This window comes from Patella vulgata, chromosome 5 (assembly GCF_932274485.2).
Source record: "Patella vulgata chromosome 5, xgPatVulg1.2, whole genome shotgun sequence".
NCBI lineage: Eukaryota > Metazoa > Mollusca > Gastropoda > Patellidae > Patella > Patella vulgata.
Genome location: NC_065883.2, coordinates 71,981,225 through 72,001,823, shown reverse-complemented (window position 1 = coordinate 72,001,823; position 20,599 = coordinate 71,981,225). Strand labels below are relative to the sequence as shown.

Sequence of the window (20,599 nt, the reverse complement as noted above, 5' to 3'; positions counted from 1 at the left end):
CAATTTGGACTTTATTCGTATTTTGCCGAACATAATTGATTAGAAATTACAGTCAACGTTTTAATGTAAATTAGTTTAAATACATTCATAATACACTATTATGCGTTGCGACCAAATTATACCCATTTCTAGGTGCCAAAGAATAGCTATTTAGCTAATGTAATTAAATGGGACTAACTCGTGGTTCAATTATAGGGGTCTTTAGCAGTGGGTGAAGTCGGAGGACAAGGAGAAAAGCGTACTAGAGCTTCACCCCCTCCCTACCCCCATGACATACAGAAATGAAATGAAATGGGTTTAACGTCCTACTTTTCTGTTCCGAACTGGGCTAAAGAAGACAGACATACGCCATACAGTGTGCTATGAGGGAAATGTTTCCCGGAAAGCAGCACTACGGCCTACTCTTATATCGAATTCCAACTGTCCAGGGATCTTATACGTGCACGCCAATGTGTGCACGAGACCTCGGTTTTTCGTCCCATCCGAACGACTAGACAGCTGTCCTTGGCAGGCCCTCCGTTCTGCATCACTGACAAGGGGGAACAACGCCGGGAAATCTGGATGAACTTTCTCGGCGAATGCAGGGATCGAACACCCGACCTCCAGGCTAGCGAGCCAGCATCTTACTCACTTAGTTATCGTACCCCCCCCCCCATGACATACAGACAGTAAGCAGAGCAAAATCTGTAGAACACTCTGGTTCCATTTGTGGTCTCTTGGGGAATAATTGTACTAGTTTACCTTTTTACATCAGCATGTTTTCGAAGTACATCAATATTTACTGAAAATAAAACAACATTATTTAGACTTGTGAATTGCAAAAGGTGTAGATTTCGAGCTGGTCGTTCTCGCTATAATAGTTTAAAAATAGAGCTTTAAATAAAATGGATTATTTTGAAAATTTCAGTCAAATTATGATATGCTGCGAAAAGTGAATATTTGAAGAATGGCATACTCTCGATTTTCATTGCTACTGTTGTTACGATAATAAATAAAGTCTCTCAAGTTCGTTCCTCAAACTTTATAATAATATCCCATTCTTTACTTTTATCATCATACAATAGCCGATGGTAACCTTATCACTTTGGTTTAGTTCGCCTAATTTGTGTAATTAAGGAATTGAAGAAATATTGCACTATTAAACCATTTAATTACGTAACAGTAATTGGTTGACTCCTATAAAAGAATTCTTAAAATAGCCCCCTCAGTTAACAGGCTCGATATGTAGATAATAATATGCAATATTTCTCACTGTGTTTTTTTATCAAGGGGCAGTAACTCTAATTTATTCTATATTTAATGAAATATACTCTTCAACAATAGTAGGGGATATTCAGAAACTGCGGAAATGCACTGCTGTTTTATTAGAGGTAACCAGTGTATGTTAATAACAGGCCAATTGCCTACACATGAACATAAACAGTTCATATGGGCGGTTTATTTGACGGCCCTATTTCACTCCGAAAGAGACACACTGTCAAAAGTTGAAATAGACGTTTTTGATTTTTGTCTTAATAATGATTAATTGCTCCACCACAATTTGGTCATGGCATGCTCCTAACCAACCGTCCAATTACGATTTGGGGAAATCTGACCCACTCCTCTTGCGGTGCCACGGCCAATTCTTGCAATGTTGTCGATTGACATTGACGTCGACGAACACGTCTCCCGATCAAATTAAACGAAACACACTAAAGCAAAGATACGCTAAACAGTAAATCTTATGCAAGAACCGATAGGAAAGCAAACATAGATAGGATAAGCCAGCACGCGGCAGTTTTCATCAACACTTCCTTGAAGTGTCAATTTTGAAAATGAACCCCTCTCACGTGTATGGCGCTATTGCGTGTCACACGTGCAGCTCAGTGGTTCTGTTGGGGCAATAAGTTCTTCATCTGTGAACATACTCTCAAACCATGTCAAGTGTCCTTGACTATTTATCATATCACAACCTGCATAGGTATTTGCATTTGAATATAGTAATGGACAGATTATTTCATTAAGACATTATTAATTACCTTCACTATTTGTTCCAGAAATATCAACTACAGGTACCTGGAACATAAAAACAACAATTGGTTGAAATAGAAAATCCATTGCTAGTGAGCAACAAAATTATTGTCGCGATTTTTAAATTTTGGTGTTGCAGTTTTACTAAGTACGTGGTTTGTCGTGGTACTTATTAATCTTGACGTTTTTATACGCCCACATTTTCATGTGGATGTATATTGTCGTCGCCCCTGTCCGTCCGTCCGTCCACAATTGTTTGTGAACAGTCTACAGGTCACAATTTTTATCCGATTTCAATGAAACTTGAAATATAGGTTTATCACTCTAAGATAACTTCATGGATTGTGGCCCCTGATTGTACGAAAAATCACGTTTTTGGCTTGTGAACACCGTAGAGGTCACAATTTTTATCCGATTTTGTTGAAACTTGAAATGTAAGTTTATAACCCAAAGATCTTGGTTCCTTTCGATATTCGCGCATATCGTGACCGTAACTTCCTGAATTATGGCCCCTGATTGTACGTACAAACGCGTTTTTTGGCTTGTGGACCCTATAGAGGTCATAATTTTTATCCGATTTAAAAAACCGTATTATTATATCACCATTAAACCCTAAGGGCGGTTGAGTTCGAATTTCGTGAAAATCGGCCCAAAACTGACAGACAAAATGGCCGCCGTTCGTTCTCAAATAGCGTAAAAATATGGTATATCAAGGTTGTGGACCCTATAGAGGTCACAATTTTTATCCGATTTTGTTGAAACTTGAAATGTAAGTTTCTAACACAAAGATCTCGGTTCCTTTCGATATTCGCGCATATCGGACCGTAACTTCATGAATTATGGCCCCTGATTGTACGCAAAAACGCGTTTTTTGGCTTGGTCATAATTTTTATCCGATTTAAAAAACCGTGTTAATATATCACCGTTACACCCTAAGGACGGCTGAGTTCGAATTTCGTGAAAATCGGCCCAAAACTGACAGACAAAATGGCCGCCCTTCGTTCTCAAATAGCGTAAAAATATGGTATATCAAGGTTGTTGACCCTATAAAGGTCACAATTTTTATCCGATTTTGTTGAAACTTGAAATGTAAGTTTATAACACAAAGATCTCGGTTCCTTTCAATATTCGCCCATATCGGACCGTAACTTCATGAATTATGGCCCCTTATTGTATGACAAATCGCGTTTTTAGCTTGTGGACATATGTATAATATTGGTGTAGTTAAGTATATACCATATTTATGCACACATTTCAATGTTGGCATATTATTAGTCTCTATCATCTAGAAAAAAATATTCTATATTCTACGAATATTAGTGTGGTTGCGTTGTCAACATTTGAGAATAATCGGTCATAGGCTAGATTATCCGGTCTTTTACATTATCATAAACAAAGTCTAAGGGAGGTAACTAGTCCTAAAACAAGATGTTGACGCCCATGAAATTTATATAAGAATGCCATTTCCGAAAATCCATTTGATTGCATTGTCAGTTCAATATCCAACACTCTTAATTTTTTTTATTGTAAAATTTCTCTCATCATGGGCCATATCTATGTTGTTTTTTTTATTGAATCCTAATTCGTCATCACGATTCATGTTTGTTTATAAATGCAAGTGTTATTGACAACTGTCCCAGACCCTCATTATTTATATGGCCCAACTTTTCTTCGGCGTACACCGGCACGGTATTAGACTAGGATAACAGTCCCGAAACTCATGGAGTTGAAAAACATTAGTCTTATATACCGCCTCTACTTAATTATGGAAGTAGGTCGGAAAAATGTAAAATTTGGCAATTTGACTTATACTCAACATCGACTTATACCCTGTATGGTAATGTGATGATGCCCCCTCTTCCAGACAAGACATAGGCTATAACTGTTTCAAATGACAAGTGCTAAATGAAGTATTTATGTGGTCTTTGGTGAAAGAAATGAAATGAAATGAAATGGGGTTTAACGTCCTACTGTTCTGCTCCTAACCTGGGCTAATGAAGACGAGAATATGCCATACAGTGTGCTATGAGGGAAATTTTGCCTGGGAAGCGGGGCTACGGCCTACTCTTATATCGAATTCCAACTGCCAAGGGATCTTTTACGTGCACGCCAATGTCTACACGGGACCTCGGTTTTTCGTCCCATAACGACTAGACAGCTGTCCCTCTGTCAGTCCCTCCGTCCTGCATCACTGACAAGGGAAACCACGCCGGAAAATCAGGATGAACTTTCTCGGCCAATACAGGGATCGAACACCCGATCTCCAGGCTAGCGAGCCAGCGTCTTACCCACTTAGCCACTTGATCCCCCCCTTTGGTGAAAGAGAGAGAGAGAGAAATGGGGTTTACCGTCCACTCGACACAAACTAGGTCATTTCGGGACTAACATATGGTTTAATTTTTTATTTACATAATTCGCTTGCGCGTAGAGGTCTTTAGCAGTGGGAGGAAACCGGAGGACCCGGAGAAAACCCACGAGGTTGGACATGCGACCCTAATCCTTGCCACGTACAACCGGGCTTTCGAATCACGCCATTCGACTCAATGGCAGATTTTATGATACAGCGCGCGCACGCTAACCATTCAGCCATCCACCCCCCACCCCCTTTGGTGAAAGAAAACAGAGCTGTGGCTAGTGAAATGAAAGTTAAACGTCCTACTGTTTTGCTCTGAACTGGGCTAATGAAGATGGGCATACGCCATACAGTGTGCTATGTGGGAAATTTTGCCCGGACAGTGGCACTACGGCCTTCTCTTATATCGAATTCTAACTTCAAGGGCTCTTGTACGTGCACGCCAATGTGTACATGGGACCTCATTTTTTTGTCCCATTTTAATGACTAGACAGCTGTCTTGTCTAGCCCTCTGTCCTGCATCACTGACAAGGGAGAACCACGCCGGAAAATCTGGAGTAACTTTCTCGGCCAATGCAGGGATCGAACACCCGACCTCCAGACTAGATAGCCAGTGTCTTACCGACTTAACCAACGTGATCCCCGTTGTGGCTACAATTCCTGGATTTGAAGGTCAGGTATGATATGAAACGAATATTTTGAACCGGTTCACCAATGCAACCAATCCGTTATCAAGGGTTACATCCTTGATATAAATATACTTGTCGCGGGTTTTAAAAATAGAAATATATATATAAAGGTAGCTCAAAATTCATCTCTACATGTACAGAGGCCAAGGGGGGGTCATGTGGCTAAGTGGGTAAGCCGCTGACTCGCTAGCCTTGAGGTCGGGTGTTCGATCCCTGCATTGGCCGAGAAAGTTCATCCTGATTTTCCGGTGTGGTTTCCCATTGTCAGTGATGCAGGACGGAGGACCTGACGAGGACAGCTGTCTAGTCGTTTGGATGGGACAAAAAAAACCCAAGGTCCAGTGTACACATTGGCGTGCACATAAAAGATCCCCTGGCAGTTGGAATTCGATACAAGAGTAGGCCATAGCGCTGCTGCCCGGGCAAAATTTCCCTCATAGCACACTGTATGGCGTAACCTTTTGCGTCTCTTCAAAATATTTCAAATCTTTTGTCATGGATCAACCATTGCAAATATCCGTGTACACTGGGTGTGAAATGTGAATCATTCCGATTGGGAGAGGACAAGCATTATCAATATACAGCTTTTCAGGACTTTGCCTTCCTTGGTTAATTCTCCCTAGTCTAGTCGTTTGGATGGTACGAATGACCGAGGTCCTGTGCACACATTGGTGTGCACGTGAAAGATCCCTTGGCAGTTTGAATTCGATATAAGAGTAGGCTTTAGCGCCGCTGTCTGGATAAAATTCCATAATAGGACACTGTATAGCATATTTCCATGTCATTAGCCCTGTCGGAATAGGACATTAAACCCCATTTCATTTCACTCATTCCAAAGTTAACTCCTATTCCATCAATACCTTGAGCAAATAAGATAGAGGCTATAGGTTTTGGCTCAATTTGGTCAATATCCCAGTTTTTTCTTTCTTATATACATATCAACACTTTCATAGCGCTAATGTAGACCTTTTTCTTGAACATTTTCCCGTGTCAGTGATGCCGGACAGAGGACCTGACATGGATGGCTGACTAGTCATACGGAAGGGGCAAAAAAACCAAGGTACAGTGTAAACTCAAGTGTGTGTGTGTGTGAAAGATCCCTTGGCAGTTGGAATTTTATATAAGAGTACGCCATAGCTCTGCACACTGTGTGGCATATGCCCGTCTTCATTTCTCAAACAGCTGTGGATAAAAACTGTTAATATTTAAATGTGTATTTTGTATTTTATAACATTATATTTTTGTCTTTTAAATAAAGTATATGTATACATACTTGTAGTATATTTTGTCATATAATTCTGCTAGATTTTTAACTTTTCTGTGCAATACATTTAGAATTCTGACTGGTTATGGGTAGATAGAGAGCAATGGGGTAAAACATCCAATAGACATAAACTGTCCTTTGGGACTAAGTGATTCAATTCAAGTTGAATAATTCATCCGCACCAGGAATCTTTAGTAGTAGAAGGACCCAGAGAAAACCCATGTTCAAGTTGGGTGTGGAAACAAACCACTTGACTCAATGACAGACCTTATGATCTAAAGCGCACACGTTGGACCACTCAACTTTTAGCCTCACCCACGGGTCAGGAAAATTTGATTATTGGTTGAATGTACTTCCCATTTACTGCCGCAAATAATGAATAATTTTGAAGGTTTTAATGCTCATCAAAATTTGACTTTAGAATTGCATCCGTAAATGATGTTAATTTAATGTTAGATTTACGTTATAATGATCGGTTAGATATCCATCATTTTGCTCATCCTTATAACGACAATTTAACGTCAGGAAATGACGTTAATCTAGCGTAAAGTTTACGTCATTTTTACGTTATATTTACATCATTTTCTGACGTAAAGTTACGTCATTTTCTGACGTAAATCTAACGAAAATGACGTAAACTTTACGCAAATTTTACGTTAGATTTACGTCAGAAAATGACGTAAAGTTTACGTTAGATTTACGTCAGAAAATGACGTAAATATAACGTAAAAATGACGTAAAGTTTACGTTAGATTAACGTCATTTCCTGACGTAAAATTATCGTTAAAAAGATGAGCAAAATGATGGTAAACTGACTGACCATTTTTACGTAAATGTAACGTAAAATTAACATCATATTGTTATGTGGGTATATAGACAATTTTTCCCTTAATTTTTTTCTCCCCTCTTCCTTCATTTTTGGGTTGACTTTTTGGTCTAGAATGTAACGTAAAATTAACATCATATTGTTATGTGGGTATATAGACAATTTTTCCCTTAATTTTTTTCTCCCCTCTTCCTTCATTTTTGGGTTGACTTTTTGGTCTAGAATTGGAGAAAAGGGATCAAATTTGCAATTTCATAGCAGTTTTGGGTAATACTGATGATATTACAGCGGAGGGATATGGGGTGTAAAGTGTCTTTCTGCAGAGCAATCATTGTATCGGAAGTGAGATTTTCACCCCTGTCAACTTCAAATCCGTGTAGCAAAAAATCTAAATGGTCAACCCCCTACAAAATTATGATGAGGAGATTGCCAAATGTTGTCCCCATTGTGCCTATAAAGATTGGAACCAACGGAATGTTGAGCAAAAAGCTACAGCCTGTGATGTTACAGTCATTTAACATTGAAGTCAATGGGCAAATAATTGCTAGTCTGAGACCTGATGATATAAAGAAGCATGGCCGACTCGGGATTTTGATATTTTTTCAACGGCTTATTTCCTGAAGTTTTGAATGGAAAGTGTCAGAAATGGTAAGAATACTGCTTTTTTATTGCCCAGCACTAAATTTTTTGACTATTTGGTATCAAAATAGCCATGATTGGGGGTATCCGTTGGTTGAGTGTGAATTTTGGGTTGTAAATGTGTAACATTTTGTTCACAATCATATCAAAACATGGTTAGGTCTAAATATTAAGGCCAACTCAACTGCAGATTTGGTCTAAAGTCACGAGATGTAAACAAGACTGGCCCTAACCCTAACCCAAGACCCAGTCCTTACCTAACCCTAACCCACGTTACGTTACCAGTACATATTGTGAAATCAGTACACGCTTGAGCACGAGCTCTTCTACCAATCTACTCACATACGTCGAATATCTAACATTGTCTCTCGCATTTTCCATTTCTTAGAACAAATACCACAGTAAACAAATACTGCACAACATTCTATATAGATACATTTTATTCCCCCCCCCCTCTTCTCTTCAATCTCTACTGTATCTCGTCTTTACAGCTTTCTTATCTTGTCCCATTTGCACGTCCACACAAGCAGTTTTTTCCCCCAACCCCACCACTACTGGAACATGGATAGGCCCCGCACCAGACGCCCACTCCTTCCCACACCAACTCAACTACCAATGGAATGGCCACAGCCACGAAGCAGATTCCAACCACCACCAGGCTTCCACCAACCACCACCAGGCTTCCACCAACCACCACCAGGCTTCCACCAACCACCACCAGGCTTCAACCGACCACCACCAGGATTCCACCAACCACCACCCGGATTCCGCTACCAGCACCAACCAAGTCGACAACCAAATCAGCACCAACCAAGTCGACAACCAAACCAACCAAGTCGACAACCAAACCAGCGCCAACCAAAACGACAACCAAACCAGCGCCAACCACCCCCAGAAAATGCAGGTGTCGTGAAAGCCTTCTTTCAGGTCCTCCAATGCCTCCACCACTTGACCATTATGGAGAGTCAGGAGAATGGAACACCAACCAGAAGTTTCACTTGGAAGATCCAAGACCTGAATAAGTTCGTGAAGCCGGCCATGAAGACGCCTACCATAGCCACTACCATTGAGACATTGAACTTGAAATGGGCCAAGGACGTCGCCTCATCCCTGTCGACACACTACCGAGCCATGCTAGCGGAGAAACTGGAGTACTTGAAGTCACGTCACATTTCCAAAGATGCTGTACAAGAGTACTCTAGCCACGCCCTAGCATGGGCCAAGAAGTCCTACGGCAAGCGACTTCAGGATAGTGTGAAGACAGAGTTCCACCGCCTACTGTCCACGGTCTCTAAAACTGTCACGCCCCCTCCCCCATCACCCATGCACATAACGCACAACCTTCTCCGGGACACACCAAAACGATACACACCCAACAAGAGAAAATTATCCCCTGGAGAAGGCACTTGCATTAACACTCCCTCGAAGCGTGCAGCTAGATCAACCAGTTCGCCCCGGGCTGTGTCTGGCTCACCTACTTCCTCGGGATCTATATCGCCACTAAACGCGCTTGTCGACTGTCTGTCCCCTAGATCGCCCATCATTCCTAACCCTAGAATCGCCACCAGATCTTCCACCAGATGTAGGCGATCACTCAACCTATCCCTAAAGAGACCTCACAGCTACAAAGGTAAAGACGAGAAGGATTTATGGTTCCTACCACCCGTCATGGCAAAGACCCTGGTTATTGGATCCTCTAACCTGGCTAGGATTGCATCCTTCGTCGGGGACTGGGAGATCCATAGCTACTCTGGAGCCAAGATCAGCCACATCAGACAGATAATCCAGAACTACATGGGTCCTGCACCAGAGGAATTAGTGATACACGTCGGGCTCAACAACAGGGAGGAAAGTGGACCAAGGATACACGAGCAGATGCTAGATCTACTCAAGGTGACCAGAGCAGCTTTCCCAACAACCAAGCTCTTCGCCACACAGATCCCCACTTCTTCCCGACTCCGACAAGAAAATCCGATCGCCTACCAAAACATCACCAGCTACAACCAACTGATCTCCACTGCACCTTCACCAAACGCCACCACATTACCAACCTTCAAGGGCAAAATAGAACTGAAAGGTAACGACGCAATCCACTGGAGCCCAGACACGGCCAGAGAGATCATCAACTGCTGGATGAGGAATTTAAACTAGGATTAGGGAAAAGGAATGAGAAGCCGTCTTTAGGACAGACAGTTGTCAATTTGAGCGACAGACTTCTCAACCCCCTAGAAATGAACATTCTTGATAAAGGCCTTAAATTCATCCCAACCCCCACAATAACATCCATAGACCCCATCACCCAGGCAACCGATCGCTTCCAAAGAACACTTTCGTTGACTTATTTTTTTAGGAACAAACCCGGCAGAGGTAAAAAATTATTCACAGTAAAATCCACATGGAAACCACCTAAAAAGTCATTATCACCAGCCATCCTAAAAACTTTCGACGAAATGAATATAGAAATATCATCCATTCAACCACAGTCACAAAAACCAAATCTCAACCGAGCAACTAAAACGGCATTAAACACCCTTAAAAAGGACAAAAACATAATAATTAAGAAAAGCGATAAAGGCTCGTGTTGTGTCATAATGAATCGTGCAGACTATATCTCAGAGGCAGAAAAACAATTAAGTAATCCTATACATTACACTAAATTAGACCAACCAATCTTTAAGGACACCGCAAATTTAATAAACAACATCTTATATGAATTGCAGGATAAGGAATACATAACAGCAAAACAATATGATTATCTATCTGCTAAATCTGACTGCCGACAAAGACATCTCTATACACTACCAAAAATACATAAAAATCCAGAAACAGAATGGTTTATACCTAATAAAATACCCATGGGACGCCCAATAATATCAGACTGTGGCAGCGAATCATACAACGTATCACAATATATAGACCATTTCTTATTACCCCTAGCATGCCAACACCCATCCTACCTTAAAGACACTAACGATTTCATTCAGAAAATCAAACAGTTAAGAGTCCCCGAACACACCGTTTTAATATCCATCGACGTACAAAGCATGTACACGAACATTGATAATAACATAGGTATTGAAGCAGTTAGGAAAGCAGTTCTTAGGAACCCGCAAGCATCCAGGCCGGACGAAGAAATCCTCAAACTACTCAACATTTGTCTGAGGAGGAATGACTTCGCTTTTAACGACCAAGTATACCTTCAGTCTTCCGGAACTGCGATGGGAAAACGATTTGCCCCGAGTTATGCAAATCTCTTCATGGCGGAGTGGGAAAGGGAAGTTCTGCCACTCTGTCCATTAAAACCAGATTTCTATGGGCGGTTTTTAGATGACGTTTTCATAGTCTGGACCTACACACTAGACGAATTTTGGACGTTTTTCAACATCCTGAACAATCATCATCCATCTGTCAAATTAACCGCAAATGTAAGCCATAACAGCATAGATTTCCTTGATACTACCGTTTTTAAAAGTAACAACACCAAAATCACAGGCCAATTGGAAACTAAAGTATTTTTCAAAGAAACCGACACACATCAATTATTGTTCAAAAGCTCCTTTCACCCAAAACATACATTCTCTGTCATCATAAAATCTCAGATTCTCCGTTTTCATAGGATATGTACTCAGAAGACCGACTTTGAGTCAGCATGTACATTGGTATTTAGCAAACTACGGGAAAGGGGATACTCCAAACGCTATCTACGACGTATAAAAAACAACACTCTAGCTGAGCTTGCCGCCAAAGAAACAAATAATATACAATCAGCACATAAAACCAAAATTTGTGGCCATCCAAGATGTCAAACATACAAAATCTTAAACATATCCGACCATTTCCATAACAAAACATCTGGCACAAAATTCCCAATATTAGACCAACTTTCATGCAGTAGTTCAAACATAATTTATCTAATCTCATGCAGAAAATGTGACAAGCAATACGTAGGGGAGACTCATAATGCACTTAGGGAAAGAATTAACGGTCACCGGTCTGACATAGTCACCAAAAAAGACAAACCTGTCTCAATTCATTTCAACCAACCAAATCATGACATTTCAGATCTCATTGTCACGCCAATAGAAAAGACCAAGAGCGACTTTGAAACTTCAGAAGAAATTAAAACGTTTAGGCTAACAAGAGAAAAATTCTGGATTGACAAATTGAAAACAACAGCCCCCCTAGGTTTGAATATTCATACGGCTAGCGCAATAGCTCCTTTTGTAGTTCCATTTAGCGCAACAGCAGCAAGTGCGTCCAAAATCATCAGAAAACACTATACTGATCTCCAAGAAAATCACCCGAAAATATTCACACAGAAACTTATAATTGCATATTCTAAAAATAAAAATCTGAACGACATCCTAGTGCACAGTAAATTAGATTAAATAAGACCAGTCTCCACCCTGACCCAAAACAAACCATATATCAAATCCTATGCCTAACCGTTAGTAATTAAAATCAAATAGATATAAGAATCCCTAGCCGTAACCCGGTGATGTGGAACAAACACGATTTTTTTAGAAAATCCAATCCGTTGTAGGAAACACACTAATGTGGCTCTCTCCCGAGAGCCTCAAATTTATTTTCTTTTCTCTTCAGAAACAATAATACCAGAATACCAGAAGCACCACCCAAGGAAGACCATCAGCGCCACCAACACCAATAAACAGTGAAATCGCCTTTGTATATAAATCTAATGTATTGTATGTATTTTAATAAAACTAGGAAATATCACGAACTAATTTTTCATCATCCTAGGTCAGTGCTTATGTGGAGACTTAACCTCTCCCCCCAAATTCTTAAACCTAACCCTCGCCCGCGCCAGGCTGTTGTCAACCTGGTTCGAGATATTTCCCTTATAGAGATAGTCAAATCACGCCTGTTTATATAATTTTGTTCTTCACATATTCTATTACTCTTATTATTTCATAATTTATGCCTTATATTTTTATATTAGAATATTTGTTAACCTATGATGCATGTTCTTCTTGATATTATATTATTTTTTATGTTATATGTGCCATTTAAATAGTCTCCTAAAGCAATGTATATAAATATTAACAACTTTAGTAAAAATCCATCGATTAGAATTGCATCATAAAATTTAAACTCAGTTTCTATATTTATGTCCATACTTAATATTTCCTCGCCTTAACTGATTCTCCCAAGCAGACGGGCCTATTTGTTCCATCAATAGCTAAAAAAAACCCGCTTAATTCCCTATTTAAATCATTAATTTCCATTATTCAAAATCCTTTCAATATAATCACTCCACTGATCGACCAATCACCAATGCAAACACGGCAGAAATTTAAAATTAAAACATTCATTATCTTTTGATCAAATCCAATCAAAACAATGAGCTGCCATACTGAATACTCATCTTAATCTGTTCAATTTACTCATCGCTTCAATTAAAGCCGCTACTTAATCACCCGCTCAATAACTCACAAACATATCACTCATGTGTTTAATTAGATTTTGATTGGCTTATCTCTTCTTGATGGGTACAAATAGGCTAGAAAGTTTCAATTAAGTTAGACTATCATCGCTTGATAAAGGATACCACTCCGAAATGTGCATCGCGATATAATCGAGGAACGACCCATCTATATTATATGTAAGATTCTTTTTCTCTCTTTATATTTTTATGTATTTTTATTTTTATATCTGTTAATAGTTTTAAATTGAACAATTGACATTACACAATATACTATACTGTGTAATTAATAAACCTCAAAGTTCAAACGATTTCCCTTTGTTTCATACGTGTTATATTTCTAGTTTCATTCCGTTACGTTACCAGTACATATTGTGAAATCAGTACACGCTTGAGCACGAGCTCTTCTACCAATCTACTCACATACGTCGAATATCTAACATTGTCTCTCGCATTTTCCATTTCTTAGAACAAATACCACAGTAAACAAATACTGCACAACATTCTATATAGATACATTTTATTCCCCCCCCCCTCTTCTCTTCAATCTCTACTGTATCTCGTCTTTACAGCTTTCTTATCTTGTCCCATTTGCACGTCCACACAAGCAGTTTTTTCCCCCCAACCCCACCACTACTGGAACATGGATAGGCCCCGCACCAGACGCCCACTCCTTCCCACACCAACTCAACTACCAATGGAATGGCCACAGCCACGAAGCAGATTCCAACCACCACCAGGCTTCCACCAACCACCACCAGGCTTCCACCACCAGGCTTCCACCAACCACCACCAGGCTTCCACCAACCACCACCAGGCTTCCACCAACCACCACCAGGATTCCACCAACCACCACCCGGATTCCGCTACCAGCACCAACCAAGTCGACAACCAAATCAGCACCAACCAAGTCGACAACCAAACCAACCAAGTCGACAACCAAACCAGCGCCAACCAAAACGACAACCAAACCAGCGCCAACCACCCCCAGAAAATGCAGGTGTCGTGAAAGCCTTCTTTCAGGTCCTCCAATGCCTCCACCACTTGACCATTATGGAGAGTCAGGAGAATGGAACACCAACCAGAAGTTTCACTTGGAAGATCCAAGACCTGAATAAGTTCGTGAAGCCGGCCATGAAGACGCCTACCATAGCCACTACCATTGAGACATTGAACTTGAAATGGGCCAAGGACGTCGCCTCATCCCTGTCGACACACTACCGAGCCATGCTAGCGGAGAAACTGGAGTACTTGAAGTCACGTCACATTTCCAAAGATGCTGTACAAGAGTACTCTAGCCACGCCCTAGCATGGGCCAAGAAGTCCTACGGCAAGCGACTTCAGGATAGTGTGAAGACAGAGTTCCACCGCCTACTGTCCACGGTCTCTAAAACTGTCACGCCCCCTCCCCCATCACCCATGCACATAACGCACAACCTTCTCCGGGACACACCAAAACGATACACACCCAACAAGAGAAAATTATCCCCTGGAGAAGGCACTTGCATTAACACTCCCTCGAAGCGTGCAGCTAGATCAACCAGTTCGCCCCGGGCTGTGTCTGGCTCACCTACTTCCTCGGGATCTATATCGCCACTAAACGCGCTTGTCGACTGTCTGTCCCCTAGATCGCCCATCATTCCTAACCCTAGAATCGCCACCAGATCTTCCACCAGATGTAGGCGATCACTCAACCTATCCCTAAAGAGACCTCACAGCTACAAAGGTAAAGACGAGAAGGATTTATGGTTCCTACCACCCGTCATGGCAAAGACCCTGGTTATTGGATCCTCTAACCTGGCTAGGATTGCATCCTTCGTCGGGGACTGGGAGATCCATAGCTACTCTGGAGCCAAGATCAGCCACATCAGACAGATAATCCAGAACTACATGGGTCCTGCACCAGAGGAATTAGTGATACACGTCGGGCTCAACAACAGGGAGGAAAGTGGACCAAGGATACACGAGCAGATGCTAGATCTACTCAAGGTGACCAGAGCAGCTTTCCCAACAACCAAGCTCTTCGCCACACAGATCCCCACTTCTTCCCGACTCCGACAAGAAAATCCGATCGCCTACCAAAACATCACCAGCTACAACCAACTGATCTCCACTGCACCTTCACCAAACGCCACCACATTACCAACCTTCAAGGGCAAAATAGAACTGAAAGGTAACGACGCAATCCACTGGAGCCCAGACACGGCCAGAGAGATCATCAACTGCTGGATGAGGAATTTAAACTAGGATTAGGGAAAAGGAATGAGAAGCCGTCTTTAGGACAGACAGTTGTCAATTTGAGCGACAGACTTCTCAACCCCCTAGAAATGAACATTCTTGATAAAGGCCTTAAATTCATCCCAACCCCCACAATAACATCCATAGACCCCATCACCCAGGCAACCGATCGCTTCCAAAGAACACTTTCGTTGACTTATTTTTTTAGGAACAAACCCGGCAGAGGTAAAAAATTATTCACAGTAAAATCCACATGGAAACCACCTAAAAAGTCATTATCACCAGCCATCCTAAAAACTTTCGACGAAATGAATATAGAAATATCATCCATTCAACCACAGTCACAAAAACCAAATCTCAACCGAGCAACTAAAACGGCATTAAACACCCTTAAAAAGGACAAAAACATAATGATTAAGAAAAGCGATAAAGGCTCGTGTTGTGTCATAATGAATCGTGCAGACTATATCTCAGAGGCAGAAAAACAATTAAGTAATCCTATACATTACACTAAATTAGACCAACCAATCTTTAAGGACACCGCAAATTTAATAAACAACATCTTATATGAATTGCAGGATAAGGAATACATAACAGCAAAACAATATGATTATCTATCTGCTAAATCTGACTGCCGACAAAGACATCTCTATACACTACCAAAAATACATAAAAATCCAGAAACAGAATGGTTTATACCTAATAAAATACCCAAGGGACGCCCAATAATATCAGACTGTGGCAGCGAATCATACAACGTATCACAATATATAGACCATTTCTTATTACCCCTAGCATGCTAACACCCATCCTACCTTAAAGACACTAACGATTTCATTCAGAAAATCAAACAGTTAAGAGTCCCCGAACATTGATAATAACATAGGTATTGAAGCAGTTAGGAAAGCATTTCTTAGGAACCCGCAAGCATCCAGGCCGGACGAAGAAATCCTCAAACTACTCAACATTTGTCTGAGGAGGAATGACTTCGCTTTTAACGACCAAGTATACCTTCAGTCTTCCGGAACTGCGATGGGAAAACGATTTGCCCCGAGTTATGCAAATCTCTTCATGGCGGAGTGGGAAAGGGAAGTTCTGCCACTCTGTCCATTAAAACCAGATTTCTATGGGCGGTTTTTAGATGATGTTTTCATAGTCTGGACCTACACACTAGACGAATTTTGGACGTTTTTCAACATCCTGAACAATCATCATCCATCTGTCAAATTAACCGCAAATGTAAGCCATAACAGCATAGATTTCCTTGATACTACCGTTTTTAAAAGTAACAACACCAAAATCACAGGCCAATTGGAAACTAAAGTATTTTTCAAAGAAACCGACACACATCAATTATTGTTCAAAAGCTCCTTTCACCCAAAACATACATTCTCTGGCATCATAAAATCTCAGATTCTCCGTTTTCATAGGATATGTACTCAGAAGACCGACTTTGAGTCAGCATGTACATTGGTATTTAGCAAACTACGGGAAAGGGGATACTCCAAACGCTATCTACGACGTATAAAAAACAACACTCTAGCTGAGCTTGCCGCCAAAGAAACAAATAATATACAATCAGCACATAAAACCAAAATTTGTGGCCATCCAAGATGTCAAACATGCAAAATCTTAAACATATCCGACCATTTCCATAACAAAACATCTGGCACAAAATTCCCAATATTAGACCAACTTTCATGCAGTAGTTCAAACATAATTTATCTAATCTCATGCAGAAAATGTGACAAGCAATACGTAGGGGAGACTCAAAATGTACTTAGGGAAAGAATTAACGGTCACCGGTCTGACATAGTCACCAAAAAAGACAAACCTGTCTCAATTCATTTCAACCAACCAAATCATGACATTTCAGATCTCATTGTCACGCCAATAGAAAAGACCAAGAGCGACTTTGAAACTTCAGAAGAAATTAAAACGTTTAGGCTAACAAGAGAAAAATTCTGGATTGACAAATTGAAAACAACAGCCCCCCTAGGTTTGAATATTCATACGGCTAGCGCAATAGCTCCTTTTGTAGTTCCATTTAGCGCAACAGCAGCAAGTGCGTCCAAAATCATCAGAAAACACTATACTGATCTCCAAGAAAATCACCCGAAAATATTCACACAGAAACTTATAATTGCATATTCTAAAAATAAAAATCTGAACGACATCCTAGTGCACAGTAAATTAGATTAAATAAGACCAGTCTCCACCCTGGCCCAAAACAAACCATATATCAAATCCTATGCCTAACCGTTAGTAATTAAAATCAAATAGATATAAGAATCCCTAGCCGTAACCCGGTGATGTGGAACAAACACGATTTTTTTAGAAAATCCAATCCGTTGTAGGAAACACACTAATGTGGCTCTCTCCCGAGAGCCTCAAATTTATTTTCTTTTCTCTTCAGAAACAATAATACCAGAATACCAGAAGCACCACCCAAGGAAGACCATCAGCGCCACCAACACCAATAAACAGTGAAATCGCCTTTGTATATAAATCTAATGTATTGTATGTATTTTAATAAAACTAGGAAATATCACGAACTAATTTTTCATCATCCTAAGTCAGTGCTTATGTGGAGACTTAACCTCTCCCCCCAAATTCTTAAACCTAACCCACAATCTTGTCAAAAAGCATGTAGCCTAGGCCTAAGCCAAGACCTAGTCCTGACCCTAGCCCAAACCCACAATTGTGTCAAAAAATCATGTGCCCTAACCCTATTTACATGTTGCGACCTTGAACCAAGTCTGCAGCTGGCCTTAACATTTAGACCTAACATGTTTTTGACATCATACAATGAAATGTTAACATGTACACTCCAAAATTCACACCTGTGTGACTTTTGACCAAACATGCAGTTGGCCTTAATATTTAGACCGAACCTTAAAACATGGCATCTACCTTTGAGATTGGCTTAGACTGAGTTATGTGACACTCAAGGTTTACTTTTTTACTGACTGTTAACTGGTTTCTTTTTGGAGGGCCAGTGACGGGCTGTTCGCTAGAAATAAAGAGGTTTATTTCTATTTCCAGTTGAAACCATATTTTTTTCTTATTTTCTCACTGTTTTTTATTGCATATTTATCCCCAGCCTTCTATCATTTCAGGTGCCAGGGTAATGTTTCATAGAGTGGAATGATTGACCTCAACACAAGTATTAAAAAAAAAGTAGCAAAACCGGTGAGATAAATGTGCATTTCATACACTTTAAGAAGTACATCCAACCTGATCCCCACTTCTGCTCACTAATAGTAATGGGCTGGAAATTTGGTACTGCACAGGCCTGTCTTCTCCCCTTGACATTTAACTGAATGACAGAATTCCACATTTTGACCATTTTCTGGATGTCAATGACCGTTTCCCTGGATAGTATTCGCCCCAGAATTCTCATTCTCATCCAAATTTAACATTTCAGGTCTACATCTCAAAACCTGATGTCTTCCTGGACTGGCTTTAGGAGAACGATGATGCATATCAATTTCATCCCTGATCTCTATGACACCTGTGGTGGAAGTGGAGGGCAAATCGTAATCAGTTTGGGTTCTAGCCCCGAGGACCTCTGTAAACATTGCTTTTTGGTGATGACTTAATTTCCGAGCTTGAAAAGGACGCCCGTGTGTTTATCATGGCCTCTCATATTGGAAGATAACATTAATGGCTTGTGTGTTCATCGACGGTTGTGCATATCTCTTGGTTAGGAAAGTTGTAGGCACCATCGCCATTGTAAATCTTTTGACAGGCCCGAGTGAACAGGGCGACCTATGACTGGTCAGCAATGTATCAGATTCCATACCGGGGGGTGGGGATGAAAAAACTGTTGTAGTGTTACATAATCAGATTATTTCAACTTACTTATCCTGTGGAAATACAGCTATATAGGAGATATTTTGAAATTGATACGCACTGCATGTTTCAACATTTTAGATTTGACCACAATTTGGCACTTGAAACTGTGTTAACAGAGAAAAACTGTGTGGTTTTCGATGAAAGTGTTAAAAGTCTAATATTGCATCATGATTACTGTTTTAAAGTATTTTCGTGTTTGATTTATATTGAATTCATCTCATCTTTTTGAAGAATGCATTTATGTTCAAAAATAAAAATGTTCTGTGGAATTCAAAATTCATGTGCTTTTAAATTATCAGATTCCAAACTGGGGGGTGGGGATGAAAAAGCTGTTGTAGTGTTACATAATCAGATTATTTCAACTTACTTATCCTATGGAAATACAGCTATATAGGAGATATTTTAAAATTGATAGGCACTGCATGTTTTAACATTTTAGATTTGCCCACAATTTGGCACTTGAAACAACGTTAACAGAGAAAAACTGTGTGGTTTTCGATGAAAGTGTTAAAAAGTCTAATATTGCATCATGATTACTGTTTTAAAGTATTTTCGTGTTTGATTTATATTGAATTTATCTCATCTTTTTACAGAATGCATTTATGTTCAAAAATAAAAATGTTCTGTTTTTAATTCAAACTTCATGTGCTTTTAAATTTCTGTCTGAAATTCCGCAGTTTTCTGATGTATTATAGTGTTTGCAGAATGCCGCACAGCTCATCTGAAAATGCATAGATTTTCATATTCTTTGGCCAGGGAATTGCATATATGTTTGTTTATTAGATAACAACAGATTTGTTTAAACTGCAGAAACATGTGAGGTATATAGGACTAAGACTAGTAATTATTTCCCCTTATTTCACGAATGTAGTGCGAGTTATAAATAGACAATTTTTCCCTTAATTTTTTTCTTCCCTCTTCCTGCATTTTTGGGTTGACTTTTTGGTCTAGAATTGGAGAAAAGGGATCAAATTTGCAATTTCATAGCAGTTTTGGGTAATACTGATGATATTACAGCGGAGGGATAGGGGGTGTAAAGTGTCTTTCTGCAGAGCAATCATTGTGTCGGAAGTGAGATTTTTACCCCTGTCAACTTCAAATCCGTGTAGCAAATAATCTAAATGGTCAACCCCCTACAAAATTATGATGAGGAGATTGCCAAATGTTGTCCCCATTGTGCCTATAAAGATTGGAACCAACGGAATGTTGAGCAAAAAGCTACAGCCTGTGATGTTACAGTCATTTAACATTGAAGTCAATGGACAAATAATTGCTAGTC

At 40.1% G+C, this 20,599-nt stretch overlaps 1 long non-coding RNA gene across 1 annotated transcript; it reads left to right on the top strand.

Moving 5' to 3' along the window:
- The first annotated feature begins 17,757 nt into the window (after positions 1–17,757).
- LOC126821894 (uncharacterized) lies at positions 17,758–20,166 on the top strand. The gene is made up of 3 exons (XR_008788357.1): positions 17,758–17,982; positions 18,582–18,654; positions 18,890–20,166. It is a non-coding gene; the product is annotated as an uncharacterized LOC126821894 (long non-coding RNA).
- Positions 20,167–20,599: the final 433 nt, after the last annotated feature.